General features: G+C 41.4%; 1 pseudogene; it reads left to right on the top strand.

Moving 5' to 3' along the window:
- The first annotated feature begins 28 nt into the window (after positions 1-28).
- Positions 29-153, top strand: LOC144283858 (U4 spliceosomal RNA; annotated as a pseudogene).
- Positions 154-17,999: the final 17,846 nt, after the last annotated feature.

Here is a 17,999-nt window from a genome sequence, read left to right on the forward strand (position 1 = left end):
TCTTTATTCTTTGGGAAAGAATTCTTTCAGCTTTGCGCAGTGGCAGTATCGTAGCCAATGAGGTTTATCCGAGGCGCGATTATTGCTAATTGGAAAGAATTCTTTCTTCTTTTTTCAAGGGGAATAAATAAACTCTTCAAACAGTTGTAGACTCAATGAGTTAGTATATGTGAAGGCACTTAGAGCAGCGCCCAGCATGTGTAAGTGCTATGCTTACCAAAATAAGAAATCAGAGTATTTCTGAAGAGCAGTTTCCTTTGCTATCCCAGAAGGACTCCCAGACTTAATGGTAAAGTTCTGCAGTTTCTCTCTGTGGGAGGAGAGTTGTCAGTTCTTTCATCGTCCTTTGAGACACTTACCTGAATGTGTGGGAGAGACTCTCTCCCATAAATGTGTCAGAACACTCTCTGTGCTCTATGATAATGTGTATTGCATTCCTCCGTGATGGGACCTATTGCAACACCATCATGGATTTATGTGCCTTGTGATTCCTGAAAGGGGTGGATTACAGTACATGGTGTCCCTTAGGCCATGAAATCCACCGCCCCCCCTTTGTTGTTGAGTCATACCTGGGAACTATTTCTTATATGTGCCCTGTTGAACACATTTTTGAAAACACTGATCTCTTCAAGGTGACTATTTTAATTTAGAAGAATATTTTTCCCAAAGAACAGCAGGCTAGAAGTTCAACAGAGCCAGTTGGTGGCCATGACACTAATAGTCATAACTCCTCTTTATTGAGTACCTACTAGGTGTCAAGTGTTGTCCTGGGAACTTTAAAAGCATCACCTCATTTAACTCTCTTAATAGTCCTTATATAGATGGCCATTTTAAAGATAAGGAAATTGAAGAACAAAAAGGTTAAATAGCTTGCCAAGGTCACACAGTGAATAGTGGAGCCAAGATTCAAATCCAAGTCTGTTTGACTTGAAAGCCTATGAGTTTCTATTTCTGGTTCGAACATGGTGATATAAAGCATTTCTCTTCTCTTCACTGGTATCAGCCAAAAGCAACAAAAAGACAGAAAAACAAAGACACAAATTCTTTTTCCTAGAAAGTAGGAGATAGCTGAAATCCCAGGTTTCCACTTTATTGGAAGGACTGCCCAAAGCAGTAAAGATTACTTAAGGGGGCATGTGGAAGCAAGCAGAAAAAAAAACCTACAGCCAGGGGACACAGTAGCTATGTGTCTCAGAAAGAGCAGGGTGCAACTCCTGAAATCGAGGGGCAAAACCTAACTCCCCTCATTCACAATATAGGGCAAGTGTGCATTCGCTGGTACCAACAGCTTCCCTAGATCCTGTTTGGTGTTAAAAGACAGAGATGAGTCTTCCTAGGAACCAGAGACTGGCCCTGTTTGCAAGAAACTGTCTCTGCAGTAGCACAAAAGAGTCCTTGGTTGTAAAAACTTCACTGCTGTTTATCTTGATTGGTTAGGGAGAAATAAACTCAACAAACTCAAAACCCCAAATCAGGGGTGCCTGGCTGGCACAGTCAGTTAAACATCGGACTCTTGGTTTCAGCCCAGGTTGTGATCTCAGGATCATGAGACTGGGAACTCCAAGCTCAGCACAGAGTCTGCTTAAGATTCTCTCCCCGTCTCCCTCTGCCCCTCCCCTCCCTCTAAAATAAATAAATAAATCTTAAAAAATCAAGAAAAATTTCAAGTAGCCTGACACTTCCCCTTACAAACTTTCTCTAAAGAGCTCAAGAAAAAACTCATTTCCTGCAATGCTGAAGAATAGAAACCAGTGCAAGGAACTGTAAAAAGATCCTCTAAGGAAAAAAAAAGTGGAAAAGTGCAAGAAACCAAATGGTAGACAAAGAATATGCACAGGAATAATGCGTCTATAAGCAGATAATAATTGTGATCAAGTATTCTATCATGAATCTCTAAAACATAATGAAGCAACTGCCTCTATGAAACCAGAACATAAAGCAAACAATTCTACAGCTCAAGAAAAATATGGGGAGATGATAGGATGAAATGAAGTGGCAAAGCTCAGATGTCAGTGCCAGCCCGGAGACAAAGCTCATGCATTCATCTATGTACAGTACTAGTAGGAGCCAGAAAGGATGATAGAAAATGCAAACAGGGGAGGGTTTTCTTGTGACCAGAGCATGACTGGAGGGGATTATTTGGCACTAGGTGAGTTTATCTCCAGAAATCCAAAGTGATCTGTTATGGTTTTTGGTCAGCTTAAGGGCTGATTCTAATGACAGCTTTCAATAGATATGTCTTCATGAAGCTCAAAGTTAAAAAAAAAATAGATTGTGCCAAAATCTCTCTTAGCTGTCAAATTGTTGCATGGGGAATTTAATTTGAAAGAATCATAATGGAAAAAAAAAAAAAGAATCATGCCTAGTTCATCTGGCTGGCTCAGTCAGTAGAGCATGTAACTCTTGATCTTGGGTGCCATGAGTTCAAGCCCCATGTTGGGCATAGGTTACTTGGAAAAAAAATCATGCCAAAGAATGATTACTATAGGTAAATATTAAAGGATTTTTTAAATCCCTTTACACACATGTGATAGATAGGTAGACAGACAGAGAGACATAGGTCTTACATATCCTGTAAACTAAATGCAAAGGCTAGGCCTTTCCCAACAGGGACTACAAATAGTGTTGCTTTTCCTTCATGTTGCCTAATTATATCAGCTTAAGCCCTCATTTAGTTTGCTTTCAGGAAACCTAGTGTTAGTACACACCAAGTATCACAGAAATTGCTAGAAAAATTTACTTGCTTCCAAAATCCATCCCAGTTGTCCCATACCTCCTTAGTAATGATCAGGCCATCTCTGAGCCATCTTGGGCCACCAGTTGGTCTGCCAAATCCCTCCCCCCAGAGGTTCCTAAGTGTTCTCCCTCTGGTTGCTACTGCTTTCTCTTATACTGCTTCATCCCAATCTGGCACAGCCCCCTCCCTTGTTTCTACAGAGTACTAGCTGAAACCAGGCTGTGATGTTTAATAAAGATTTTCTGGAAGCTGGTGGTTAACACGAAGGAATTATAACATAGGCCGAGAATCTTCACAGGCCTTGAACCTTCCACATAACTCCCTTGTGGAGCACAGCTTTGCTTAAACCCTAGCCTACAATCACGTAGTGAGGCCACTGACCTTTACTTCTTTCCTGACCTCATGAGTGAGTCTTCTTTGCCAAGTGTGTATCTTCTTTGCCAAGAATTCAGGTTCGAGTAGAGGAAGGAATTCCCCCACTCACACCTGTATAAATCCCCCTTCCAACAGCCTTGTCTTTTGTTCCAAGACCTAACTTTTCCCAGAATAACTGACAGCAGGAATATCTCATTCCCAATCAACAGGGCTAAACTTGCCCCAACTGGGTAAACAGTTTCTCACGAGGTGGAAACAATTCAATATTCTTTTGGATCACAGGCTAGCGCCAGGTCAGGCATAGCAAACCCAATCCAGTTTGTTTTTTATAATCTCCTTTCATTCAAGAGAACAACTGTCCAGCTATTTTCAGAGTCTTGTGTCCTGATCTCTTGTCTATTTGCACACCAATACACGTGCATCCCTTTACCAGAAATTAAAAGCAATATACTGTCTATCTCTTACACATTATCATTCAGGGCAGTTTAGCTCCTTGGAGACACACATATCAAGTCCATCCATTCTAGAAGATGACGTGGTAGCCAGTCTCTGAAGATAGCCCCCAAAGAACCACACCTTCTGGCATTAAATACTTGTATAGTCCTCTCTAACAAGAAATCGGAGCTAGCCCTGTGACTCACGTATCCAATAGAATGTGCCAGAAGTGACCTTGTGTCAGATCTAGGTTGCACTTTTGGGAGCTCTAAGCCACCACATAAGAAGTCAGGCTACACTACTGAAGAGACCACATAGAAGGAGAGGCCATGTACATAGAGGTCCCAGCCCTCTAGTCAAATCTGCTGCAGCTCCAGATAAATGAATGACACCTTTTTGAAGGTTCCAGCCAGATCACTACCCAACTGCAGCTGCTTGAGAGGCTCCAAACCACTATGTTTTAGAGTACATTGTTATACAACTCTAAATAATGGAAATATAGCCTGTTGTTCTACATGAAATTCAGAGGAAATAAAAGAATAGTTTACCCTAAAGGAGAATTCTCTACCCCTCATCTTTTATCTGCTTAAAGATATAAAATTGTATTTGTCTTCCTTTTGATATTTCAGATATGTTAGGCTTAGTTTATAAGGCTCAAGTCCAAAGTACCATTATCCTCTTAACCCCCTAGACATTGCGGGTGTAGCCCATAGCCTTCGCAGAACAGTTTGGGCCTGAAATCAGGGTACAGGGAGCTCTCTCCCCTCCTTCCATGATTAACTCCAAGGGTCAGGGCCTTTCTCTATTACAGCAAATGAATTTAATTAAACCTGCTTATGAAAAAGCATGCCTTACATTAAGTTTTACAAGTATAAAAAAAGAAAGAGAAGCACACATGTATGAAATTTGAAAATATTAAGCTAGAGATGTAGGCATGAAATGAGATGTTAACAAAGTAGAACAGAATGTATTGTACAACTAGATTGCTCTAATCTGACCTTACAACATGGCTTTTAGTAGAAGTACATCTTGACCACTGCCTAAGGGAATCATTACTGAGGCAATAGTTTTATCAGGTGCTATCTTACCTCAAATATATTCTTGCAACATAGAATGAGCGGATAGTATTTGATCACCACTTACCCAAATAACCAATTCCCAATTCCCCCAAAACAATAGCAAGGGTACAGGCTGATAAATAGTTTTCTGCCAGTTAGCAACCTCTCGTCAATCCACAGTTGACTAATCTTGGTTTTCATAATGGCCTTCTACTCTTATCTCACAATTCACAAGGTCTTAGAAAGACAATTTCTATTTATTCATTCATCCATTCGTTCAACAAATATTCAGTGAGTACTTACTGTACAATAGGTACTCCTCAAAACATTAAAAACAGGGTAAAAACTCAATTCTAGCTTCCTTACCACTGCCACAGCAATTATAGAACATTCTATAGGTTCACAAAGTATATTCCAACACCTTATCTCCTCTGGCACATTAAACTGGTCACCAAACAAACCTCTTGGAGAAGATGAGGCTAATTCCATCCACTTATCTCTAGGTTGGTAGGATTTGTTTTCATAACTTCAGCACCACTTAACAAGAACTGTTGTGGGACACCTGGGTGACTCAGTGGTTGAGCGGCTGCCTCTGGCCCAGGGTGTGATCCTGAAGACCAGGGATTGAGTCCCGCATCGGGCTCCCTGCATGGAGCCTGCTTCTCCCTCTGCCTATGTCTCTGCCTGCCTCTCTCTGTGTGTCTGTAATGAATAAATAAATAAAATCTTAAAAAAAAAAAGAACTGTTGTGTCCCTGCATTATTCCAAACATAAATAATGATAATGACATCTCTGCGGAGAGAGACCTAATAGCAATTTCTTATCGACAAGTGGTCATAAACGTAGGTGATGATGCCATTGCAAAAATCACCATTTATAAATAATACAATGCACTGAAAAACTAAATGCTCCTCTGAATAACAGAAATGATGTAAGCTGAGATAGAAAAATAAATGGACAATGTGCTGTGATAAGAAGTGTTTTATAAATATCTCCTTACATCATCCTAAACTTGGGTGGAAAATTAGGGGGAAGAAGCTGCATTCACATGTGTTTTTCTCTGGTTCCTGAGTACTTCTCAGAATTTTCCTCAAAAGGTGGTCAGTTTTGTACTATAGGCCTTAGGACAATGTCCAGATTTCTTTAGGTGGACTTGCTAAATTATTAAATAAGCTCAGGCAAATGATATTACTAAATATTTTATCAGTACCAATAAAAGCATTTTGAACACATGGCAATATTTTCTAAAAATAGGTGAGTTCTAAAAGCTTCAGAGCTCAAAAAAAACAAATATTCAAAGAGTAGTGCGGATTTCTCATATTTAAAATGTGGGCGTAAGATTCGTATTTGCAAAAATTTGATTGTCTCTTCCAATATGTGAAAAATAATTTAAACACATTGGAAATGGGTGGCTGAATGTTAGTGGTCATTTGAAACAAGTTTCTCAGAGGCCATATCTAGAGGTCAAGAAATTTTAAATCTAGTTTTATTTTTCAGACCAGAGTGAAATTAACAAATGTTGAAACCTATTAATTTTACAGATGATAGTGGATCCCTGGGTGGCGCAGCGGTTTGGCGCCTGCCTTTGGCCCAGGGTGCGATCCTGGAGACCCCGGATCGAATCCCACGTCTGGCTCCCGGTGCATGGACCCTGCTTCTCCCTCTGCACTGCACTCTGCCTCTCTCTCTCTCTGTATGACTATCATAAATAAATTTTTTTTAAATTTAAAAAAATTTTTACAGATGATAGAGGGGCCCTTGGGTGGGTCAGTCCATTAAGTGGCAGCCTTCAGCTCAGGTCATGGTCCCAGGGTCATGGGATCAAGCCCCAAGTCGAGCTGGCCACTCAGAGGGCAGCCTCAGCCTTCTTCTCCCTCTCCCTCTGCCATTCCCTCCTGAGAGAAGTGCCCTCTCATTTTCTCTCAAATAAGTAAAATCTTTTTTTTTTTTTTTTTTTTAGTAAAATCTTTTTTAAAAAAGTTATAGATGATGGAAAAATGAGGAGAAAGAAAATAAGAATGCCCTGTTTCCCTAGGACTTCAAAGAATCCTACAGACATAACTTCATCTAAGAAAACAACTCTGCTAATTATATTACATATAATTATATTATTATCTATAATAAGATAATCTCATAGTTGCCTGTTTTATAGAAAGAGAATTCAAGCCTTTGGAAGAAGAATTGTGCAAAAGTGGAAAACCCAGAAAGAAACCCCCAGATCTTCTCTTCGGCTCAGACTATACCCTTCTTGTAATTTGAGGTGTATTTTCATCCTGATCTAACTGGCTCAGTGGATTATGAACCCCTCCATAGTGGGAATGTATCTCCTTCATGTCCACATGTGTCTCTTTCATGTCTCCCCTACCCCTCTTCCTGTCTCTGCTCACTTCGATTCTTTTCCTCTCTAGTAACTTCTCAGTCTTTTTGTAGGCTTCTCTTGACCAGAGACCTCCTAAGTCTTGTTGGTATTGGTCCTTCCTTGGCCCTTTGTCAAGTCCTGGCCATTAGCCCCTGATATCTTTCTCATATCCACATTTGCTTCTCCATTTCTACCGTTGTTGCCTTCTGTTTTTCAAGTTTTCATCATTTCTTTTATGGACAAGACACCAGCCTCCTTTACTGGTCTCTCTGACTCCAGACACATTTCCTGGCCACCCATCCACCACAATGCCCCCAAAGCAGCTCTATAAAAATCAATCCTTCGTTCACCTTCAGTGGATTCACATCCAGAACAATAGAATTGGCTCCCTTTCTATGTAAACAGTCTAATCCTACACCAATTTCATACTTTTTAAAAATCCTTTGTTGTTGCATTTTATGCTCTAGAAATAACAAACTCTGTAATCTTCAAATATGCTAGGCCTCCCTGCTTTTCTATGTTCTGTTTCTCTGCTCTACCCTTACGTATAGCTGTCAATGCCTATAAGCCCCTCAAGTCCTGCTTCAAGCATTCCCTTCTCTGTGAAAGCCTTCCCTGACTCCCCAAGGCAGGTTTTGTCCTTCCTCCTCCACGTCCATTGCATCCATATACAACTCTTTGAGCACTGACAACATAGACTGTGAGGCAGGATCATATTTTAATGAACTGGAAAAACTCAATCTTCCCCTCCTGTGTGTCTCCTTTACTACTACTATAAAATAATTCACCTCAGGTCACCAAATGTGTAGGTTTATCCCCACACCAAGCAATTCTCTGTAACAGAGTGGAGTTCCCTACAATTCATTTTTAAAAGATTTTTTTAAAATAAATTTTAAGTAATCTCTACACCCAACGTGGGGCTTGAACTCACAACCTCCCTGAGATAAAGAGTTGCAGGTTCTACTGACTGAGCCAGCCAGGCACCTTGACCCCTACAATCTTTTTTTTTTTTTTTAATATTTTTATTTATTTATTAGAGAGAGAGAGAGAGAGGCAGAAGCAGACTCCATACAGGGAGCCCGACGTGGGACTCAATCCCGGGCCTCCAGGATCATGCCCTGGGCTGAAGGCAGTGCTAAACCGCTGAGCTACCCGGGCTGCCCTGACCCCTACAATCTAATTCAATTCTAACTGTATCTACCTGGAGTTAGTGTCGGATCCCAAAGGTTACGGGTTCAGTCCTATAAGACTGTTCCCTCCCTGCTTCAGATGCCAAACACAAGTAGTAGGTCTCCTACAACCAAGTAGTAGTTGCCCTATAATGTCTGCCTGATTTGGCTACAAATAGAAGGTTCCACAACCCCTTCCTCAGGTTCAATTGATTTGCTAGAACAACTCACAGAACTCAGGGATACATTTACTTAGGTTCATGAGTTTATTAAAGGATATGACAAAAGATACAGATGAATAGGCAGATGAAGAGATACATAGGGCGAGGTCTAGGAGGGTCCGAATCCAGGAGTTTCTGTCCCTGTGGAGTTGGAGTGCATCAGCCTTCCTATGTCTGGATGTGTTCGCCAACCTGGAAGCTCATCAAATTCTGTGCTCTTGGGATTTTTATGGAGGCTTCATTGTGTAGGCATGATTGATCATTAATTCCATTTTCAGCCCTTTTCCCTTCTTAAAAGAATGGGGGGGTGGGGCTGAAAATTCCAAGTTTCTAATTGTGGTTTGGTCTTTTGAACCATCAGCCCCCATCCAGGAGCCATCCTGGAGCACATTCAGAATTGCCTCATTAGAAAAAAGACACTCTTTTCACTTAGGAAAATGCAAAGGTTTTGGGAGCACTGTGCTTGGAGCCAGGGCAGACACCAGTATATTTTTTTTATTATCTCACATATATTAAATTATATAATTTTTTCCTTTTATATCAAGGTATAACTTGCAGATAGGAAAGTGCACAAGTCTTAAAGTGTGCAGCTCAATGGATTTTAGTATGTGCACTACAGCAGCACCACTATCCAGAACGAATACAAACTCTCTTATGCCCCCTCTAAAACAGGTAATGACCTGTAAAGGTCATTGATTGTTGCCACAGATTAGTTTTGCCTGCTTTTGAACTTCATATAAATGGAATCATATACAATAATATCTTTTTATGTCTGACTCCTTTTTTTAACACTACTATCTTTAAGTTTTATCTATGTTATTACATACAGATGTAAATTTAATTGCTGAGTAGTATTCCACTATGAGACTATCATAATTTATCAGTTCTTCTGTTGATAGCCATCAGGATTTTTCCAGGGGGTTTTGTTGTTGCTGTTGTTGTATTAACTATTATGAATAATACTACTGTGAAAACTCTTGCACTATCTTTTGGTGAATCTAAAGACTCAGTTGATACAGACCCAAGAGTGGAATTGCTGGTTCATGAAATATACCTATTTCAGATCTAGTAGAAAGTAAGCAGGTTTCCAATTTATACTCCTGAAGGCAGTATAGACAGATGGATAATCATCTATCCATCTGATGGCTAGGATTACACATCCTCAGCAACTTAGTATTGTCAGTCTTTTTAATTCTAGCTCTTCTAGTGGAGGTATTAGTGGATTTCACTGTGATTATCTGGAATTTTCTGTTTCTAGGATCTCCTGTCACCTCCACCCATCTCTCATTTGGGCAGTAGTGAGAATATTCTGTATTCAGTGCCCTCAACATGGGCTTTGTAGAGTAGAAATGCAGACATGAAAAGACAGAATTGATTCCTAGCTTTTCAGTTTAAAAATAGACTATGAAACTCATGCTAGAGGACGTAGCTGGAGAGAAAATATATTTAGTCCCCAAAGCCTTTCCTTGGAGCATCAGTATCTGGATTTTGAGTACCAAGGGCTAAAATCTCAAAGAATTTAGGGCAATAAGTATTTCTCATCAATAAATTTGAGAGAATGCATGCTTGTAAAAGACTGGGCTCTTCTCACTCTAAAGTTGGTAAAGATCTTTGGAGCAGAAGTGAAGATCAAGAACAAATCTGATGAATGTCCTGCTCTGGACCAAGTCTGAGGATGGAGTGAGGAGAAATGATGGAACCTCCATCTTGGTAGAGGTCTACCAAAGGAGAGGAAACTTGTCCCTAAACACCAGTATCATAGGACCTGCCTGCACCCAGCATGCAATGGGCACAGAGTATAAATGACTTGAAGGTGCAATGAGACAGTCCCACTGACATTCCCAGAGCCATAGAGTCAGTTGAACAAGAGTCAAACATCCCATGGTCTGAAAGAGATGTGAAGGTAACTGAGAGAGCAGATGAGCCTGAGAAAATCTTATGATTACAAAGAAAAAACAGCAGTGGATAATTGCCTGGACCTTCTGATCAATGATCTGATGAGAAAATAAAGTCACCTTGGAGATTCCAGTGGGAAAGAAGTCATTTTTGCCCCAAAGCCTGAAGGCAGGGCTGGTTTAGTGCAGGTGGATTATACCTTTGTCTACATGGTGTGATTTTAGGGATTCAAGCAGCCCCCTTCCTTCCCATCTGCTCCTGTTGGGTGATGCCTTCTATTCAGTGGTACTCTGTTGCTTTAATTTGAGATTTTGATCCCTGCTAAAATGGAGACACATTTGGGAGATATAATACTTTGAATTGCTATCAATGCTTAGAGTGACCAAAAGAGTTGAGGAAATTTTTAAATAAGAGGTAGTAAGGTGGAGAAGAAGAGAATAACAGGTACCTAGAGATTGAGAAAGGGGCTCCAGGAGTACAGAAAGGAGACAGAATGGAAAAACCTGGGATGCAGATTATGGCCTTTGCAGTTCCGCCTTTGACCTACTGTGCCTCTGCAAGAATAGAATTTGATTCTGGATCTGGGAAGACTGGAGAAAGAGAACAGAAATGACTGCCGCTCCCCATCTCCCTTTCTCACAGTAGTCATTGGCACTCTAGGAATTGCCCTGGATGGCTTGGCAGTAGTTTTCTGTCTTAGATTAATTGATGCTTCTCTTTTATTTTTTCTAAGTTTATTTATTTAAGAAATCTCTACATCCAGTGTGGGGTTCAAACTTGAGACCCCAATGTCAAGAGTCACATGCTTCCCTGACTGAGCCAGCCAGGTGCCCCTACTTGGTGCTTTTCTAAGGAAGAAGAGAACTGAGTTTGACTACAGTAGAAGTAACCCTTGGGACATGTGCCAATTCGCCAAATTATTTCCTGGGCTTGGGATGCAGAGAACTATGTAATTATGAGACTGTGATACATGTAAGTTGGCTTAAAGAAATTAGATACATACACCCAATTGCCAAGAGCAATGAGAAAAGACAGATTTGTTGAAGCCAAATGGATTTTGTGGAGGCAAGCAACTTAGAGGCCTGGGTTTTCTGATGAGAAGATATTGCTGAACTAAATCCAATTATTGCAAGAAGTAACTTTCACCAAAGCAAAGAAATAGTGATGGCTCTGACAGGGCTGTGACAGGCAGGATCTGAAGGTGTGTCCCAGAATTTCCTGAAAGGATTGACTGCCAGAGCAGTCCATTGTTCTCATTTAGTTGGGTCTTCTCAAATGGGGTGAAGAGGATCTGTCTCTCTCCAAGGTCATCTCAGCTGTGCGTCTGTCCAGCTATTGAACAAGTTATGTACCGGCTTGGTGTAGCTTAGAAACAGGTGTGTAGTCATTGATTGTAAATTAAGCGTCTTTGGAAACTCAGCACCTCAAAATGAAATGGAGTCAGAAAAAAGATTCAAGAGATGTAACTTTCTACTTCTACTTCTTCTTTGATCTTCACCCTTTCTGCCAATGGCTCTGCCAATTGCTCAGCCTCTTGGTTAGCATGGTAAAGTAGCTCTTGCTAGGAGCCAAGGAAATCCTTAGAGTCTTCATCACCAGGTTATCTCAACATAAGGTTAGCAGAACTTTGGTGCTAGAGCTCGAAAGGCAATAATATACCTCCCAGAGATTCTCCTTGGCAATTTTCACAGGGAGAGAAACTGCACTGGGGTACGATGTTCCTTCACTGTGCCTGAGAGACAACTTCAGGTGCAAAAATAAAGAAATGCGTAAGAATAAATTCATACTAATGTCAAAACTGAAAAAATATTGAAAAAAAATCAAGAGTCATTTGCAATGCTGAAATTAGTATCTTAAAATCAGGATAATGGAAATATCAGCAATTTCCCCCAAAGATCACTGTCTTAGGGTTCTCCAAAGAAACAAAACCAATAAGACAGATACTGATATAGATTTGTGGAAGTTTTTTATGGGTAATTGGCTCACATGATTGTGGAGGCTGAGAAGTCCCATCTGCTATCTGTAAGCTGGAAACTGAGAGCCAGTGGCATAATTTAGCTAGCGTCCAAAGGCCTAGAACCAGGGGAGACGATGATGTAAAACCTAGTCTATGGACAGGAGGTGAAATGAGATGTCCCAGCTTAATCAGTGAGGCAGAAAAAATAAAAAGTAAATTCCTCCTTCCTCTACCTTTTGTCCGATTCAGGCCCTCAATGAATTGGATGATGCTCACCCACACTGGGGAGAGCAATCAATTTGCTGAAGTCAATGAATTCAACTGCTAATCTCATCCAGAAACACCCAGACACACCCAGAAATAGATTTAATCTCGGCAACCCATGACCAGTTGAGTAGACACATAACATAAAATGAACCCTCACAATCACAATCTTTAAATGTGTCATACACATGTATATATTTAATGCATGAGAGTTTTTCCTATGGTTTTGGTTTTTTGTCGTTTTGTTGTTTTGTTTTAATTTAGCACCTTGAAGTGTTCAGCTGTTTCCTCCTTCATGTGGGTTTACATGGTAGCTTTCAAAAGGTATTCCTCAAAAGTTTATTATCTTTATATTTGGGGGATCCCTGGGTGGCTCAGTGGTTGAGCATCTGTCTTCAGCTCAGGTCGTGATCCTGGGGTCCTGGGATCAAGTCCCACATTGGGCTCCCTGCATGGAGCCTGCTTCTCCCTCTGCCTGTGTCTCTGCCTCTCTGTGTCTCTCATGAATAAGTAAATAAATAAATCTTAAAAAAAAATTTTTGGATTTAACTTAGAAACAGTTTCATTTAAACAACATGCTGGGGATATTTTTCAGTGTAGGCAAGCTGGCCTTGTAAGGAAGGTAGAAAGCAAGTAAAATGTGAAGGGAAGTCCTCCTTCACCCTCATTTATAGTTCATGTTCACAAATTGTCCATCCTACCACTTCCCTATTCTTCCTTTGCCCTTCTAAAATTATCTCAAGATCTGGCCATGTTCCCTCTAGGATGAAAGCACATTTATAGTGAATGTCTTTTGTGGTCACTTTTTATGATCTCCGCTCCTAAGGAAGTGAATGCAGATGGAATGAAGTTGGGTCAGCTTCCTTTCTCCAGACTTCCTGCTTCCTTGCATCTGTCCCTCGCATAGGGACCCCTGAGACCAGGAAATCTTAGCCAGTCCCTTCTTCATTCCTACAGAAGGAGCTACATGGCTATCCACAGCCATTTCCCCCTTCTTCCTGGCTAATAAACTTTTATTTTACTGCAAACATCAGTATGTTCAGGTCAGCAAATAGGATCAGTTACTTTCCCCAGCCTCTCAGGTGGACAGATGGGAGTGGGTGAGTGGCAAAGTTTTGGCTGGCGAGCTGGAAGCGGAAGTCAAGTAGGGTATCTACAAAGCTCATCAAAGAGGGGGCAGGGCTCACCCGGCAGACCACTTCATATTTTCCCCTTTCCTGCTTGTGTAAGTTTTTTTTTTTTTTTTTTAAAGATTGTATTTATTCATGAGAGACGGAGAGAGAGGCAGAGACACAGGCAGAGGGAGAAGCAGGCTCCATGCAGGGAGCTTGATGTGGGACTCGATCCTGGGTCCCCAGGGTCATGCACTGAGCCAAAGACAAAGAGCCAAAGGCTAAGTCACCCAGGTGTCCCCTGCTTGTGTATGTTAAGCACAAACACGCAGCACACTACATGTGCGTCGCGGATATATGTGTGTTTAGGAGCACATCTCAATCACACCAGAGTGGGAGGCCTGCAATCAGGCACAGGAAATGGCTGGTGCGGGTGGGGAAAAGCAAATTTTAAAAAGAGAAGGGCCCTGCATAGACCTCTGATGAGAATGTATTCTGAGATTGGTGTTTGTTCAACTCAACCTTGCACCTGGTATCTTGAATACAAGGGGAGGGGGGTGGAGAGAAAGACAAATAAAGAGCCATTGCACAAAGTTATTGTCAATGGCCTTATGAAATTCTGCAGTATGACACATGGAAAACATTCACCTGGCATCATCAAGTCACTCGGGAGACCATGACGACTCCGCTAGCCTCCAATCTTAGTCTTGCGGAGTCTGACTTCACACCTGGGAGCTCTCAAACGTCCAGCCATATGGCAGCCAGGGCTCTGTGGTGAATTCTCTGCTTGTAGTACCTGTCCCTGCAGATGTGAACAGGAACTCTGGGGTTCAAATCCAAACACTGAATTCCCTTTCAGGATACTCTGTCCTGGGTTTGGGCACCTACCCAGCTTCAGGCCCTTGATCACAGTCTTTACACAGCTGCCCCTTTGAGGACTCAACAGACCTAACTTCCTGTTTGGGTTCTGTCCTCCCTGGGGGAAACTGCTGGCTGGCTTCTTCCTCTAAGCAGAGGTGCATAAACTTAAATGTTAAGTAAAATCTTTGAGTTGTGAAAGAGGTTTTTGACTTGAGAACCTTGCGGTGGAAGCCCAAGGAGGTGTGTGTAGGCTGTCATAACCCACCATGAGCCATGCCTCCTGTATAGTCACCTCTTTTTGACTCCTTTTTTTTAATTCAATTAATTAACATATAGTGTATTATTGGTTTCAGAGGTAGAGGTCAGTGATTCATCAGTCTTATATAACACCCAGTACGCATTACATCATGTGCCCTTCTTTTTCTTTTTTTTTTTTTTTTAAGATTTATTTATTCATGAGAGACACACAGAGAGAGAGGCAGAGACAGAGGCAGAGGGAGAAGCAGGCTCCCTACAGGGAGCCCGACGTGGGACTCGATCCCAGGTCTCCAGGATCAGGCCCTGGGCTGAAGGCGGTGCTAAACCACTGAGCCACCTGGGCTGCCCCTCGTGTGCCCTTCTTAATGCCTGTCACCCGGGTAGCCCCATCGGCCCCTCCTTCCCTCCATCAACCCTCAGTTTATTTCCTATGACTGAGTCTCTATGGTTTGTCCCCCTCTCTGTTTTGTTCTCCCCCTCCCCCTATGCTCCTGTTTTGTTTCTTAAATTCCACATATGAGTGAGATCATATGATCATTGTCTTTCTCTGATTGTTATTTCACTTAGGATAATACCATCTAAAAAAAAAAAATACCATCTAGTTCCATCCACATCATTGCAAATGGCAAGATGTCATTTTTTGATAACTGAGTAGTACTCTACTGTGTGTGTGTGTGTATATATATTATATAAAGAAAATGTGGTATATATATATATATATATTCTTCTTTATTCATCTGTTGATGGGTATCTGGGCTCTTCATAGTTTGGCTATTGTGGGCCATTGTTGCTACAAACATTGGGATGCAGGTGTACCTTTGGATCACCATATTTGTATCTTTGGGAGAAATACGTACCCTCTGCTTTACTCTTGATGGCTCTGTGACCTGCTTTTACCAATAGAATGAGCCAGAAGTGATGTTGGGCCAATTTGAGGCCTAGAACTTAAGAAAGCCTCGAAGCCTCCACTTTCCTATTTCATACTCTGGGAGAAACCTGCTGCCATAAAGGAAGGCTGACCACCCTGAGACCACCACACTGTGAGGAAGTCCACAGGAACTTTTAGGGTGGTTTATTATCTAACACTAGAATTACCAAAACAAAGAGCTACTCTACCCCCATACTCTCCCCATACTATATTTAGGATTTAAAAATAGAAAAATGTAGAAATAGAAAGATTTGGGGTTAATGATAGTATTTCTTCACAGAGGGAGGGTGGTCTTTTGGCAGATGATCTTCCAACAAAGCTTAAGAGCAGTGCGTGTTAGTGCAGAATTTTGTGTGACTCCTAACTTCATCTCACAGCACGTCTCTTCCTTTGTCTCCTCCTCTCCCTGCACTGCCTCCCATCCTCTGGATTTGCCTTATGCTTCTCCCATATCTGTGGGCTTGCCTGCGTGTACCATCTTTGTGTGATGGCTCCTGCCTTCATCTCTGGGTATCAAAGTCCCCCCAGTTGTTCCAGACCATCGTGAAGTAGAACAACTCTGTGGAGTTTCCCATGAATGCTACAGCCCCCGTGAGGGCCCCTCCTCTCCTCTCACCTCCATTCCCAAAGCATTTCTAGAATAGAAAACTCATTTAGCCATTAGCCATTTTGTAACATCATTTCCCTTATTGTCTTGAAATGATATGTAATGTACTTAGATTTAACTTTACATTAGTTTATTTCCTGCTCTCTGAATGAGATTGTAGCTTATCAGGCACAGGAACACATGTGTGTCCCCCCAGTAGAAAGTCAATAAATGTCTATTGATTTCTACTGTACTTTCCAATTATCACCAGTCCAAAGGACCCAATAATTATATTTTCTTTCTTTCTTTTTGTATAAAGTCTGAAATAGTACTTTTGCAACATGAATTTTTTAATTTATTTTTTTATTGAGGTACAATTGACATAAAACCTTATATTAGTTTTGGATTTCTTTTTTAAATCTTTCATTTCCTATCAAAAGGGTTGTAATAATTTTAAATATTTGTCCAAGACTGAGAGGGTTCCTGAGAAGTGGAACCTTCTGTTTTAAAACTGATGTCAGGGGGGCACCTGGGTGACTCAGTCGGTTGGGCATCTGACTCTTGATTTCAGCTCAGGTTGTGATCTCAGGGTCGTGGGATCAAACCCTGCATTGGACTCTGCACTCAGGGCAGTATGCTTGTCCCTCTCCTGCTCCTCCCTGTGCTCATGTGCTCACTGTCTCTCAAATAAATAAATCAAATCTATAGAACATAAATAAAAGTGATGTCAAGAAGCAAGAATTTCTGTCCCCTTCAAGGGTCCTTCTAGCCAGACTAAGACTAAAATTGACATAAGGGAGATTAACAGGAGAAAATCAAATTTAGTAGCATACATTCAGGGAATCCACAGACACAGAAGTTCCAAAGACAGACAAAAAGGTTATTCTGAACTAAGGGGAAGGAGGTGAGGGCTTGGGATTTCAAAGGGAAGGAATGCATTTCACAGGGCAGTTAGAAGAAGAGCAGATGTTTGGTAATGAGATGTTTGTCCTGCCATACAGATGGATCACTCAGATAAAATTTATCCCTGCTGATAACCCTTATTCTGGGAAGACTTCCAACTTAGATTCTTCTATGTAGTTAAGGGAAGGGCAAAACTGTCTTTTGAGCCCGTAGGGTCTCTATTGCCTTCAACTCAAAATAACCTTCATGCCAAAGTGGCTCATCTTGGGGTGGCTGCCTTCAACCCCTATACAGGGAACGTCTTGTGCAAACTGGCGTAAGTTGGCCACCCTAATTCTGCAGGTTATTGCCACATCTAGTTCACACGGTGCCCCACCCAGGGTTCCGACTGCAGAAACTGCAGAACAGCTGCCCAATCCTGTTTTCACATAAATTGCACCTGTGCCCTGTAAAGTTCAAGCAGGTGGTCTCCCAAACAAGTTTCACTCTCATTTAAATTTGATAGAAAGGTTTTTGAAAACCATTTGTGGTAATTATACATTAGCATAATGGAGGTTGTTGTCATGGTAGCAGCTATAAAAAGGAAGGATAAAAACTTGCTGGGTTTTCTCCACTGTGATTCTACAGAAGGAAGCTGTATGTAACAAGCACATGCTGTCCAGAGCCCAGACAGTTTACTGTAGTCCCTCATGCAGCAAAGAAAGTTCAGCACTTCACGATATGTCTTTATAGCATTTATTACATATATTATAACTTGCTTCTTTACATGTCACTCTTTTTTTTATTTTTATTTTTTTTTTTATGATAGTCACAAGAGAGAGAGAGAGGAGAGAGGCAGAGACACAGGCGGGGGGAGAAGCAGGCTCCATGCACTGGGAGC

The sequence above is a fragment of the Canis aureus genome, chromosome 14 (assembly GCF_053574225.1).
Source record: "Canis aureus isolate CA01 chromosome 14, VMU_Caureus_v.1.0, whole genome shotgun sequence".
Lineage (NCBI taxonomy): Eukaryota > Metazoa > Chordata > Mammalia > Carnivora > Canidae > Canis > Canis aureus.